A 13946-nucleotide genomic window follows, 5' to 3' on the forward strand; every position below is an offset into this window, starting at 1 on the left:
AATGATGTTTTGTTTGTTTGGTAGAGTGTCAGGGGCATGAAATCTAGAAATCTAGGCTCCAAAGCATCTTGTGCCTCACACACAAAGCAATTTTCTGTAATAAATAAGAACTGCTCCCACTATATTATAGAAGATTATTGGCCCATTGAAAAGAAACAGATGCAAATACTTCCAAAAAGAAGAAAAGGAAATAACTCTCTATAAGATACAATGTTCCACCTCATTCTACCCACCTCATTCCTAATACAATAATTAGAGATTAAAACTACAGTGAAAGATAGTGTGTCATGGCATCATAGTCACAAATATGAAAGTCTAAGGAACTGCCATTGGAAATGTGTACGGAAACAGGTCAATTCAGAATTGCTGGTGTGAGTACAAGCAGGCACAAGCAATATGTTATGATGGCAACTTTCAAGTCTATACACCCTTTTACCAACACTATCTTACCCTGAAGATAGATTTCCACACAGGTGAATGATTTATGTTCAGGCCTTTTAATTGTAACATTTTTACCATGCCAAAAGTTTCAAAGCTATGTAAGTCTTCATTAATGGGAGCTTATGAGGATAAATAATAATTCATACAAATGGCGCAACACCGTTTTTAAATGAAGATGAGATCTTTATGTTCATATCTGGAATGACTTCCATACAAATTAAGTGAAACAAGGTACAAAGAAACCTGTGTATGAAATTGGGAGAAGTGAGATTCTGTATGACTAAATTGGAGACAATAACGCTTGGAATAACAATGCTAGTCAGAAAGGAAAGGGTGTAGATGAGAGACCTATTAGAGGCAGATTTGGAACCAATGACATCAATGAACACGGAAGCACCTTTTCAACTATAAAGTAATATAAAATGCAAGAAAATAAGTTGGATGCACATAGCAGTATTGACTGGTCCTGACTCCTTGACATGAAGCATATGGTTTTATGCTGATATCTTCATTTTTATTTATTTATTTATTTATTTATTTATTTATTTTGGTTTTTCGAGACAGGGTTTCTCTGTGGTTTTGGAGCCTGTCCTGGAGCTAGCTCTTGTAGACGTACTTGCTTCCCTGGTATTCTCCAACAAGAGGAAAGGGTGCAGAAATGGAAGTTTATCTGCATCACTGGTTATTAAAATAAAATGTGGGGGGATAGGAAAAATACATACAATATTTTTATGCCCATACTATTAGACTGCATTTATATATCAATGAAAGCTAAGAACTATCTTATCAGCTTCTCATTTAAATTAATATGTTTCCAAAGATGAATGATGTCCTATGTACTTGTGATTCAAATGAGTGACTGATATGGCTCTTCTAAACAAGACACATTTTTTAAAGTCCAAAATGGTAATAAAAGAAACAAGTGAGGAACTCGGTGACACATCAACAACTTTGGGCAAACGAAGCAAGTCATGAAGGACATGTCAACAGGAATAGGTTGAGAAGCATTTCCCTAGCAGGAGAAATGCAAAATAAGTTTTGAAGGTAGAAGACATGAACATGGAAAAATGATGATCTTCCGAATGTCACTGTCAAGCTAAAGCCCTTGCATTTCTGCTTATACGGGTGATAAAAAAATCATTAGGAGACTTTTTTGACCACAGCAATGAAATCTCAAAAGCAGCTGTTTAGGGAAGTTGAGCTGATAGCATGGTCCATGCCAGATGCAAAGTCTAGAGGTCAGTCCTGGGAACACAATTTAAATCATTTGTTATTGGGATAGTCCTTCGTGAGAGTAATAAAGATGTAGATGAAGGCAATAGCATGAAAATGTAAAATATATTTAAAGAGACATTGACCAATAAAAATAGACAAGCTATAATAGCCTCTGAATATTAAAGAGACATTAAGGAGTCAAGAATGAGAGAACAAGTAGAGTCTGGGAAACGACTCTCTTGGTCTTCCTGAGGGTACAGAAATACACAGTACTTTCTTTCTGTCTCAGTCTGTGATATCCAGTAGCTCATGGTTGCTATTCACTCAGACACCTCCCCTCCTACACTGAGCTGCTGAAAGTAAATAGCATGCTTTGCTTGTGGCCTATCCAGTAGAAAAATGTTTACATGTATGCAAAAATTAAAGGAAAATGAGCGAAGGAAGGTAAGGGTGTATCTGTTTTAGAGTAAGTAAGTAGGGGAATTTTATACATGTTAGAAGCTACAGTTTATGATTTAAATGGAAGATTTCTTTCTCCCTTTCAGAGTCACCTTTTCTAAGATTACCTTTACTCAGTTGACTCAGTACAACCCATGGCAATGCACACCACCATGTATACATTCTCAACATTGGGACTCAACTGAAAAATTACCTCTCAACCACGACTCCCTGATCCCATCAGATACAGATGCTACTTCTCTAAAATTACTGTTTCCAGTGAGAGTTTTGGAGAGCTATCTTTTAACAGTAAACACAGGTTTCAGAGATGTAACTTTGATCATTCAGTGAAACATTAAAGAATGATTTCTGGGTGATGAACCATGGCTGTGGAAAGACAAACAGTGGGCCCCTTGCCCCTTCAAAGTTTACAACACCGAAGCCTTCTGGGGATCAACTGAACAGATTCTAGAGTATCTATCAGAACAAAGGAATGCTATGCAGTCACTATCAATGATGCTATCAAATGAAAAGATGCTGCTAAGCTATAAATATGTAACAAGAGCCAATTACAAATTTCACAGTGATGTGCACCATGCCTTCCTTTTGTTAATGCCATAACATGGCATAAAATTTTATATGAAAATATTAACCATTGTTTTAAGTTGTGTTATTATGAGTAATACTTGCTTATTTTACTTTCCACTTTTATTTATTTATGCATTCTTCAGTAGACAACTATATCATTTGCAATATCTTTATTTTCAACAGAAGAGGAAATAGATTTAATTGTATTTAGTTTGTTATGTTAACACACACCTTACTTGAAAATGTTCAAAAATTATTGAATAAATAAACATATATTAACTATGCATCTACATTTAACTATGATAAATTCAATAGAATTTGTGGTACACATATATGTTATATAATAAATACATATTATTAAAAGCAGGAGTTGTAGTAGTCATAACCACGGAAGGGAGTGATGTGTCACTTACACGGCCTGCCTCTGAAGAAGCAGGATCCCATGGTCAGACCTCATTACAGCCATAGAAAGAAAGGCAGATTGTCACCAGGTAGCCAGAAAAAGCCAGGAGCTCAGCCAAGGAAAGTAGGCAGTATACTGTCTCAACAGCTTCACCCTTACCTGAGGATCTAAGATAACTAGACTAGAGGCCAACAAGACTGACTCAGCTTCCTTAATCTGCCTTCAGGAATTTCAGGGAAAGCAAAACAAAACAAAACAAAACAAAAAAAACCCTCTCACCTGTGAGTACCTGCTGTGTAGGCTGAATGCCTGTCCTGTCCCTGAAAACCTCATACATTGAAATCCTAATCCCCAAGGCGATGGTGCTAAATGATAGGACTTTGGGCAGGGGATTAGTTTATAGGGTGGAATTAATATATTAGGATTTGTACTTTACAAATGAGACCTAGATTAATCTCCATCTCTGCAACACACACACACACACACACACACACACACACACACACACCAGGGAGGGACAACGAAGACATAAGGTTCCTGAACCTAAAATAGATCCTCAATGGATAACAAATTGTCTAGTATCCTGATGCAAACCTTCTAGCCTTCCAAACTATGAAAAAAAATGTCTATAGCTCATCAATTACTTATAGGTCATTCAATTTATAGTATTTTGTTATAGTGACTTGAATAGGTCAAGATAGTCTCAATCATCAACCAGGTTGCTGCAAACAATCAAAGTGGGCATGTGGCACCTTAAACTTAATGGAAGAATTCTAAAGAGTGACAATGTGATCTAAAGTGAGTTGCCTTTGGATCCTGAGAAAGAACTCTGTCACTAACATTGTATGTAAGTCATACAATCAGCAAATCATAGTTTCTGTTTTACTTGATAATGACAAATTTTGAAACAAAAACAATGTCATCAAGATAAAGGATCAAATGAGAAGATTGAAAAAAGCAATAAATGCAATAAGTAGGTGTTGGAATGTGAAGTGTGTTGACTATTCCTGGTGACTAATGGAAGGAAGTTTTACCATAAAGTCAACCTCCAGAGTAGACTAGACACAGTACTGCAGGAGAGCAGATGTTCAGTTTGTTAGTTCAGCTTCATCCGAAGGAAAAAGCAAATCCTACTCATCCCTACAAGGCCCCTACCTACCTCCGCAGCAGACATGACAAGAGACAAGGGACCAAATAAAGATGAATTTCAGCCAGCTCAGATTCTAGCTTGCTGTGCATATCAGATAAGTTGTCTGTTGGGTTCTTATTTATGCGGAAAAGACCTGGCAAACCTCATGGGTTGGCATGAAATCAGCTCTTTCCAGTTCTCCCTGCCTACAGTGCTATACATATCACTGGCTACAATGTATCATCTTGTTTGCAATGATTAAAAACTAACACTTCAGCTTAAACTACAATCCTAGTGAGAAAGAGCTCAGCACTGGGCTCTGCTTTACCTTCAGCTCACAGCACAACACTAGCATTCTGCACTATAAATGTGTGAAATACAACCATGGGTCTCACATATAGAAGACAACAAAAATATGGTTTAGGCATGCGGGCATTTTATTAAAGGGAGCTAAATGATCTTAAAAGCAACTTTAGGGTGAGGGTCCCAGAAAGCAAGCATTGCATCTGCCCATCCCAGTGCAGACAGAGGTTCTTTCCAGATTTCTTTTATTCCCATTCTGGCCAGAATGCAGCAGGCAGCACAAGTGTCTTCCATCCTCACCGTGAAATATCATCATCTGTTTCAGAAAAGAAGGATGAGGTATGTTACCAGATTTGGGTGGACTCTGTTGCAAGATAATGTCTGATTCTTGGACTCAGATTCCAAAAATAATGCTTTTACAAGCTGTTTTCAGTCTCTAGGAGTGTTCACCCCCAACTTCTTTTTCATATGTAACCCCTCAAAACTTCTATATTCCCCAATCTCCACTATTCCTACCAAAAGACACGTGTGAGCTTTTGAATGGCTGTTTCAACGGTTAGACTCTCTGGCTGTTCTCCTGCTCATAATATATGACTTTTCCTATGCAAACTTTCTTTGATCACTTAATCCAGTGAATATTCAAAGGGCAGAAGGGAAATTTCCCCTGGCCATAAGGTTCTACCTTGCCACACACAAGTCAAAAAATGAGTGTGGGCTAAAACGTTGAAGCCATGAACCCAATCAAACCTCTTTACAAGTATTAGCTCAGGCATTTGCTTAGTCAAGTAGCAGAAATATATAGGACAATATGTAGTTATTTACAAAGTTATATAGTTATTTACAAGATTGCAAGAAAATCCTTAAGGAAAGAGGATTAGTCAATTAAGTTAAAGTGTAGGGAAAATGATGGAGGAAGGTCATTGGTTAATTAATAAAGAAACTGCTTGGCCCTGATAGGTTAGAACATAGGTGGGTGGAGTAAACAGAACAGAATGCTGGGAGAAAGTGAGGTAAGACACCTCAGACAGACAGCATGCTGCTCATCGCCAGGGCAGACGTGAGGAAGCACCGACCCAGGATGGATGTAGGCTAGAATCTTCCTGGTAAGCACACCTAATGGTGCTACACACATTAATAGAAATGGGCCAAGCAGTGTTTATATGAATACAGTTTGTGTGTTGTTATTTTGGGGCATAAGCTAGCCAGGCGGCCGGGAGCTGGGTGGCAGGAACGCAGCCCACAGCTCCCTACAACAGGAAAATACTTGAAATGCCTATGGAGACGGTTGATTAAAATAAAATACATGATAGCCAAGGAGAGTGATTTGGGAGAGGTGGCAAGTTTTTATATTACCCTTTGGAGGAACAAGAAACAGCTGGTATCTTTTTTCACTGAATCTGCAAACCGCAGTTCATTCAGGGTGACGTGAGAATAAGGTGCAGAGCGGCACAAATGAGTTTTGGTGTCTGCTTGGAAGTGGCTTCGCAACTTTATTTATGTTATTAGCTATAAAGTGTTGATGAAATGACTTTTTTTGACCTTGGGTTCTAGAGAAAAGGCATGTGAAATATATAAATGATAATATTCAATAAGTCGTGTAATTGAATACACGGTGTGGTTTGTCTTTGATAAATGTCTGCTGATGTGGGAGTGTCATATATCAATCTGTTGATTTCATTGTTTAAGCAATAAAGAAACTGCTTGGCCCTGATAGGTTAAAACATAGGTGGGAGGAGTAAACAGAACAGAATGCTGGGAGGAAGAGGAAGTGAGCTCAGACTCAACAGCTCTTCTCTCTGCAGCAGAGACGCTATAGCTCCGCTCTCTGAGACAGACGCATGAAGCTTAGACCCAGGATGGACGTAGGCTAGAATCTTTCCTGGTAAGACTGATGCCACACAGATTATTAGAGATGGGTTGATCAGGATATGAGAATTAGCCTGTAAGGGCTAGAGTTCATGGGCCAAGCAGTGTTTAAAAGAATACAGTTTGTGTGTTGTTGTTTCGGGGCATAAGCTAGCAGGCAGCCAGGGTGCTGGGGACACAGCCCCACCGCTCCAATTACAACAGTCTGCTAGCAGGTAAATATTTTATTGACACAGGAAAAGAAGTATTGTTCAAAATTGTATGCTTCCCTTGAAACCTTATAATTAACAAACTGGGAGGGGAAAGTGGCCCTAGCAGCTCAAGGCAAGGCACTGACATAGATTTGCAAACAGAAAGTTGCTAACCTGGATAGCATAGCACTCAAAAAGAAACTTAATGAGAAACTTCTTGCAGAGCACTTTGCTACCTTTTAGAACAAAACCAAAAATGCTTTCTAAATTAGCAGAAACCTACAGTGAGAGCTGAGTAATAACTTCAGATGAGAAAGCACCTCTTAGAAGGGAAAGGGTGCTCCAAGAACTTCTCAAGACCAAAGAAAAGACATTGACAATTGAAAGACATAAGAAGCAAAGAGGAAGTGTAAAACCAGAAAAAGTGAGGAAATGGACACATCAGTGTGATTCTGCATTACTAGGCTATCAGGAGGTATAGGAGCCAGTAAGATGATTCAATGAGAAGAAGCCACTTGCCACTCCTGAGGACCTGGGTTCAGTCTCCAAAATGTACCCATGGAAAGAGACAACAGCTCCCTCAAGTTGTCCTTGCCCACAAACTGCGGCTTTGGCTCTGAGGTCCTCTTGAGCCTATGTTTTTTCACGCAGTGGATCACCATTTACTGCTGGACTTTGACCCAGTCACTTGAGGCTATCCTCTGGGGGTGCAATAAAAGAAAGGAGCAATATATCTGGCACTTGAAAACTCTGGGATTTGCCTCTGTGGTTTATTGTCCCATAACAACCTTAGTTGTGATTTCTTTCTATGTCCCTTTAAACTAAAGTTTTGTCAATAAATCGTCGGTCACTACAAAACCAGTGGATTAACACCCTCTTATAACACAAACTACCACATCAGCCGCAAGTCAGTTGTTCTAATCCAACACAAACTAAATAGGAAACCAGTAACATGGGCTGAGGAGATTGTTCAGTGGGTAAAACACAGGCATCCTAAGACAGAACCAAATTTCTGATCCCCCAAACCCATATTACAGGCCTGTAGGACTTTCAACCCTCCTGCAACTCTAGAGCTCAGGATACATTGACAGAGAGGATTAACAGCCACTTCTGGATAGCTAGACTGACTGAATCCTTTAACCCTGTATTCAAGAGGACATGTCTCAACAAATAAAATAAGTGAGAGACTCCTGCCATCAACTTTTGTGCTCACACACACACACACCATATACATGCAAAAATTAAGTACATAAATAAAATTTTAAAAGTAGAAATCCAATCATTGGTAAGCTCAAAGCAAAATGAATTCAGTGTAGCCAGCCCCAGAGGAACTCACAAACCTTCAGGGCTGAGGAGACACCTCTCCGTCCTTGAAGGGACATGAAGAGTCACTACTGACTCAGTGTCTTTTGAAGGTTGCCGGAATTGTTTAAAAACAAATTTCCATCAAGTTTAACTTCTACAGATCTTAATTGGGCTTTTTAGCAATTTGAGATTTGGAAACCGTCCAGACCAAAAATGGTATAGAATCCTGTCCCACCACATGGCTATGTTATATTTATAACCAGAGAAAAAGGAAGTGACATACAGAAAATGGAAATGGACTACAGAGACAGGGAGGAGGGTTCCAGCTTGGATCTGTTCTATTTGGACATGGTTTGAATGAATGGCCACTTGGGATTAGCTAAGACCTCTCTACTTGTTACAAAAGTGGGTTACAGTTCACCACATACTTCTTCAGGCCAAACTTAAAATATGTTCAAAGGCAGCTTTAGAACAACCCTGACCAACCCCAACCAGCCTTTTTATCACCACCACCACCTTTTGGTCAGCCTTACACTTTCTAGGGCTTTCTTTCCATTTCGAGACCCTGATCAAAATTGACATCACACATAATTAATGAACTTACTTGGTCTCAGCTCTAAGCAACAATCATTTAACAGAAGGCTTTGCAAGATGGCACTAAGGGAAAAGGCAGAGGCAGAAATAGCAACTCAAGCCCCTGCTGGGCACCAGGTTTTCCTAGGTTCTTGTTGGTAGTAGTAGTAGTAGTAGTAGTAGTAGTAGTAGTAGTAGTAGTAGTAGTAGTAAGGCTTAATGCAGGGAGAATTTTCTTTTGGGACTCTGCTTGCTTTCAGAAACTTTCAGTTTCGTTTACATACTACTTAGCATGAGTGACTCTATTTTAATTCTGATCTGCTGGACCAGCACAGAAACACAGTCTGAAACATGGTCTCACATAATTTGCTGGACATTGCCTTCCCTTGTGGATACATTGTCAACTGGAAAAAAGAGTGACCCAGGATTAAGTCTTGCCAAACTCTCAGTTCCTCTTATTTTGAGTTTCAGTCTAACATGTCACTCATGGGTCTACAGTTTTTTACAATAATGTAAGTTATTTTTGATGTTAGATTTTTGAAAATAAATATTCAATCACTTACTTTAGGTAAACAGTCCAAAATCTGTCAGTGTAAAATGGTGAGAAGTTAAAGACAAAACAGAAAGAAAATGCCATTCCATTTCAATCTTTGAGTTTTTGTCTTACAAACAGAGAGATCACCTGATGTTCAATAGAGGGTTGCTTGCAAACACTTAACACTGATTTTCAGCCTATGGTAAAAGAGAGAAACACTGTTATACTGGTGATTAAATCTAATACTGAGAGTATGTACTATGCTCCTTAGCCATGGTCCCCAAATGAACTAAAACTGAATACATCGAAGAATGGGCCAAATGATCTCTCCATTCATTCAACTAAATACATTGCACACTATTTTGCAACTGATACCCTAATATAAATGCCGAATATATTTATCGCTGTAAAGTAAGGGGCAGCAGTCACTCTTCAGATGCTTTTTGGTCCAGACAGAGTGCAGGCTATCGGAAGCAGAGACTCTTAATCCCTTTCCTCTTGAGAAACACTTCTGTGACCCAGGGTATACAGATATATAAAGTACGTATATAAATCAGATATTTAGTGACAGTGAATCATATGAAAAATTATTTAAAAATAATTTTGGCATACATATAAATATTAAAGATAAAATACTAATGAGAATATCTTCATTTAATTTTATATAAAAACTTAAATCTTGGATGAATTCTTGATACTGCAAGACATAAAGTATCTTCAAGTTTTCCATAACTGATTGATATTTTGATTGTATAGTCATCAGTACTGGGACCCATAAATACATAGTACAAAATGTGAAAGTATGCTTGTAGATATACCAGAAGTTTTTAAAAATTCTATCCTAATTTCAAGCCCGAATTAATTTAATCATTCTCTTTTCTTTTTTAAAAAATGAAACTCAGACACAACAGTTCAAACACCAACTTTTAAAATCAAACATTTTAACACATCACAGTCTAAAGATATACACATCACATGCTAAGGAATGAGGGCAAAAACACTCAAAGCCTTTGTTTTCTGTAACTAGGCACGGGAAACATCCTGCATTGCTGAAAAACACGCTGTTGCTATACATTTGTATGATATAATAATGTACAAAGCTCCAGGATGTCAAGGCATTTCAGGTAGCATTTGCTGATGTTGTGTGACGTGCAGTGCATGTCATGTGTCTAGAACAAAGACTGCAGAGATGCTGTGTGAAACGACATGGGAAAGAATTCCCAGAAATAACTTGGATTGATTTCACCTCTGAGTCTGAATGTATTTTTGCCTGTGACATGTTTCAGAAAACTGTCCCGTTTTGTGCCCTATCCCCATGCAGTTAGGTCACCCTAGATGGGTCACGGTCCACCATCTACGAGTTTGATCTTATGCAGGGAGCGACAGTTGGCTTGTTGCTGAAGCTACTGATTGTGAAATTCTATAGCAAAGGCAGCTCCCGCCCAAAGGAAGAGCAAGGCATCAGCAGAGTGAAGTAAGCAAGTGAAAGGTCTCACTAGACAGGGAGTCTCCGCTGTGTGGCTTTAGGACAAGCTACTGACACCAGGAACTCGGGAACTTCACAGTTACAGAATGGACGCCTTTGGTGTCGATATAAATGACAATAGAGATTTTTCTTGAAGTAAATATATTTGTATAGAGAATACAATTAAGATGAGAATATCCATTTCATAGAAAATAAGGACTATTTCCAGAGATATGGAGATATTGACAGCAGAAACGGAGAGGACCACATGAGCTCTTTGGCAAAAGTGGCCCCTGTCTACAGGTAAGCAGACAGTTGTTGGGCAGACATCCTCTCATAAGTATTATTTATGGTTACTTTGGACCAGGTTGTGACTCTAGAATAGTCTTTTGTCAGCCCTTCCTTAATAACCTGGCAGCTTGTATATCCCGTCGCCATGGTTGGCACAAGTTGCTTCATTTTCATATTCCTATGCCAACAATCTTTGCATTGTTTAGTGACTCGGCCATTTTCTTGAAATCTGCAGAGTCTGTGCACCTGCCTTGAGATTTATCCCTGAAATGTATATGAAGTCACCCAGCTTCGGTCTGAATGGCCCGAGAAACAGTGCCTGCCATTAGTTGTCACTCATACGTGGAGAGATGAAAAGAATGGATTAGAGGGAACCAGAGGAGTTCAGAACCTGTCCAGTGTGGTGGTGCGCCATAAAACTAAAAAACACTCAGCAAAACTATGATCTAATAAACTACAGCTTTTTAAGAATATTTTTGACAATCTAGAAAAGCTTATAACAGCAACATTTCACGTAAAGAAAATCTGTGAAGGGGCTAGGGATTTCCCTCAGTAGTAGAACATTCACCAACCATAAACAAAGGCCTGGCTGTGAGCCAGAGCACAAAAATAGCAAAGCAACAACAACCACGAACAACCCACAGAAAGAAACACATAGTTCATCCTTGTTAGTTCTTCTAGTCCTCGTTAATTCTTTCTCTTTGTTCGAATTTGCAATAGTTCTTACCCATTCTAAGCTACTAGAAACCTACACCTCTTTGGGTCCTTCCATCTTTTTAATAGTAAACCTTTAAGACATCATAGTATGGATAATAATGTTTCTAGAAATTTCCAGAAATGTATTAAAATAATGGACTTGAGCTGTGAAGAAGACTTAACACAGCCATAGTTAAAGATAAAAGAGCATTTTTTTTATTTCTATGGCACACATAATCTACCAGCTAGAATTATGATGAGTAATATTATGCCAAGATCCCTCAATTTTCCATAAGTCTCATGAAAATATTGGGCCCTACATTAATGACATATCTATACAAACATGATTTAAGTCAAAATTTCAATATAATGCCTTTTTGGTAATCTTTCCTATGTATAAAATAAAATTATATATCTCTTTGGACTTCCTTGGACTCTCTGAAGTCCTAAACTTAATTAAGTTCAGAAGATTTTGATTTAAAATTCCATTTCTGAAGGCTTGTCAAACCTATCAAATAAGATCACAGACTACTATAAAATAAAACCCAATATTTAAGAGGAAAAACCCAGAGAAGTTATATAGTTATGGGGAAGGGAACCATCTCTTTTTATGAGAGAGGTAAGTTTTCTTAGGCAGGAAAACAGAAGATTAAAAGACAGAAAAAAATGATAAAGCACAGAAAAAAAAACTATGTAGACCAACTACTCAGAAATGTGTTCTTTTAAGTAGAAATAACTGAGAAACTGAGATTTAACTGAGATATTCTACTGAGACCAAATCAATGATTTTCCAGGAAAATGTTAGCATCACTTCAACATATGATAAAACTCTATGTATCACTTGACTTCCAATAGCAAGACTCATTTTCTTACTGAAAAAAAGTAAAACAAAACCACTCATTTCCTTCTAATAATAGCCAAGTCAATCACAACATAAATGATTTATAGAAAGCCTTCTTTATGAATGCTTCACAGCCTTCAGTCACCACCCATGGGATTTCCTTCTCAGTCACATGGCAGTTTTAGAGAAAAACCACCTTTTTGTTCCCACAACAAAAAATATCTATTCTGATATTCAAAAACTTCCATAAAACGTGCTTTGCTTTCCTTAAATGACATTTCCTTTGTTTCTCATTTAACTGCTGTATATTAATGGCAATTTTAATCCTAACCAATTGTGCCCTACCATTGTGTGGACAACGTTTCTAGAAGTAAAGTTATTAACATATGAAACTTTTCATATTCATTAACAGACCTAAATGCATTGATCATCTCAATATCATATTTAGATACTGAAGCAGGTAAAACTTATAATTAATGATTAATGTTTTCGTTCCTTTAACTAATTTCTTAACTTTCCTTAAGATTCTACGTTATCAAAAAGGTTTTGTAAACTTTTCGTGTTCATTACCTTTGGGTATTTATTTACATTTAATTATTTTGCTTATTATTTAGCTTTACTATTTCAGTAATTATCATGAATTGCTAATAAAAAAACAAAGCTAGCTATCATAAATTATATTTTGTAAAATCAAAGTAAAATTTTTATTTTCATTAGACCTGTGTGATACCTTAAAATGATCTTCCCAAAAGTCCCTCCAGATTCACCTTGGTCTCAGCACCCACATGGTACCCAGGACAAAGAACATGGATTGTTTTATTCCTTGACATTAGTACCAACTGTTGCAGGGCACTGAGAACAGTATCAAAATAAGAGAATATGTTTTGTTAAAGAAACAATGGCAAAGATAATAAAAATGGAACCATAGGCTAGGGTATGGCTCAGAGGTCATGTTTGCCCGATGTGATTGAGGTCCTCACTTGGATCCCCAGCACAGAAGAAAAAGAAGGAGGGAGAGGAAAAAGCAGGAGAAAGAGAGAGAAGGAGAAGGAGGGGGGAAGAGGGAGGAAGGGAAGGAAGGAAAGGAGGTAGGAAGGAAGGAAGGAAGGAAGGAAGGAAGAAAGGAAGGAAAGGGGAAGGGGAAGGAAAGGAAAGGAGAAAAGAAGGAATTGAAAAACAAAGTCAGGAGGCTGGACAGGATCCACAAACTTGTGTGGTTGGCTGAGACTCAGTTACTTGTTACAAGAGTAATTTACAATATATGTATATGTCATGTTAGGTTACGTATAAAGGTAGCCATAAGCCAAATGTCACTGAGCATGTCTTAGCCTAGTCAACTTCCTTTGGACTGTCTTCAGCTCTTTGCTCTCTGAACATTCTTTTTTGGATCTTCCAAAGTGTGCTGAAGTCTTGCATGATAATCTGAGAGGCCACAACAGCCTTGTACCCATGGCCACTAGGCATCAAATCACCAGAGATCACAGTTCTCTGAAGTACCAGGGCCTTCTATTCATTCTCATGCTACTTTCCGGTCACACTGACTAATCTAGTCATAGGGTTTGTTTCATTTTATAGCCAAGCTGACCAGTCCCATGAGGCGTTGGCCTCAGATATACTATTATACCTGTACAGACGTGTTTACTTTGGCATTTTTCTAACCTTTGAG

The sequence above is a fragment of the Alexandromys fortis genome, unplaced genomic scaffold (assembly GCF_014885135.2).
Source record: "Alexandromys fortis isolate MF-2015 unplaced genomic scaffold, M_Fortis_MF-2015_v1.1 scaffold_34, whole genome shotgun sequence".
NCBI lineage: Eukaryota > Metazoa > Chordata > Mammalia > Rodentia > Cricetidae > Alexandromys > Alexandromys fortis.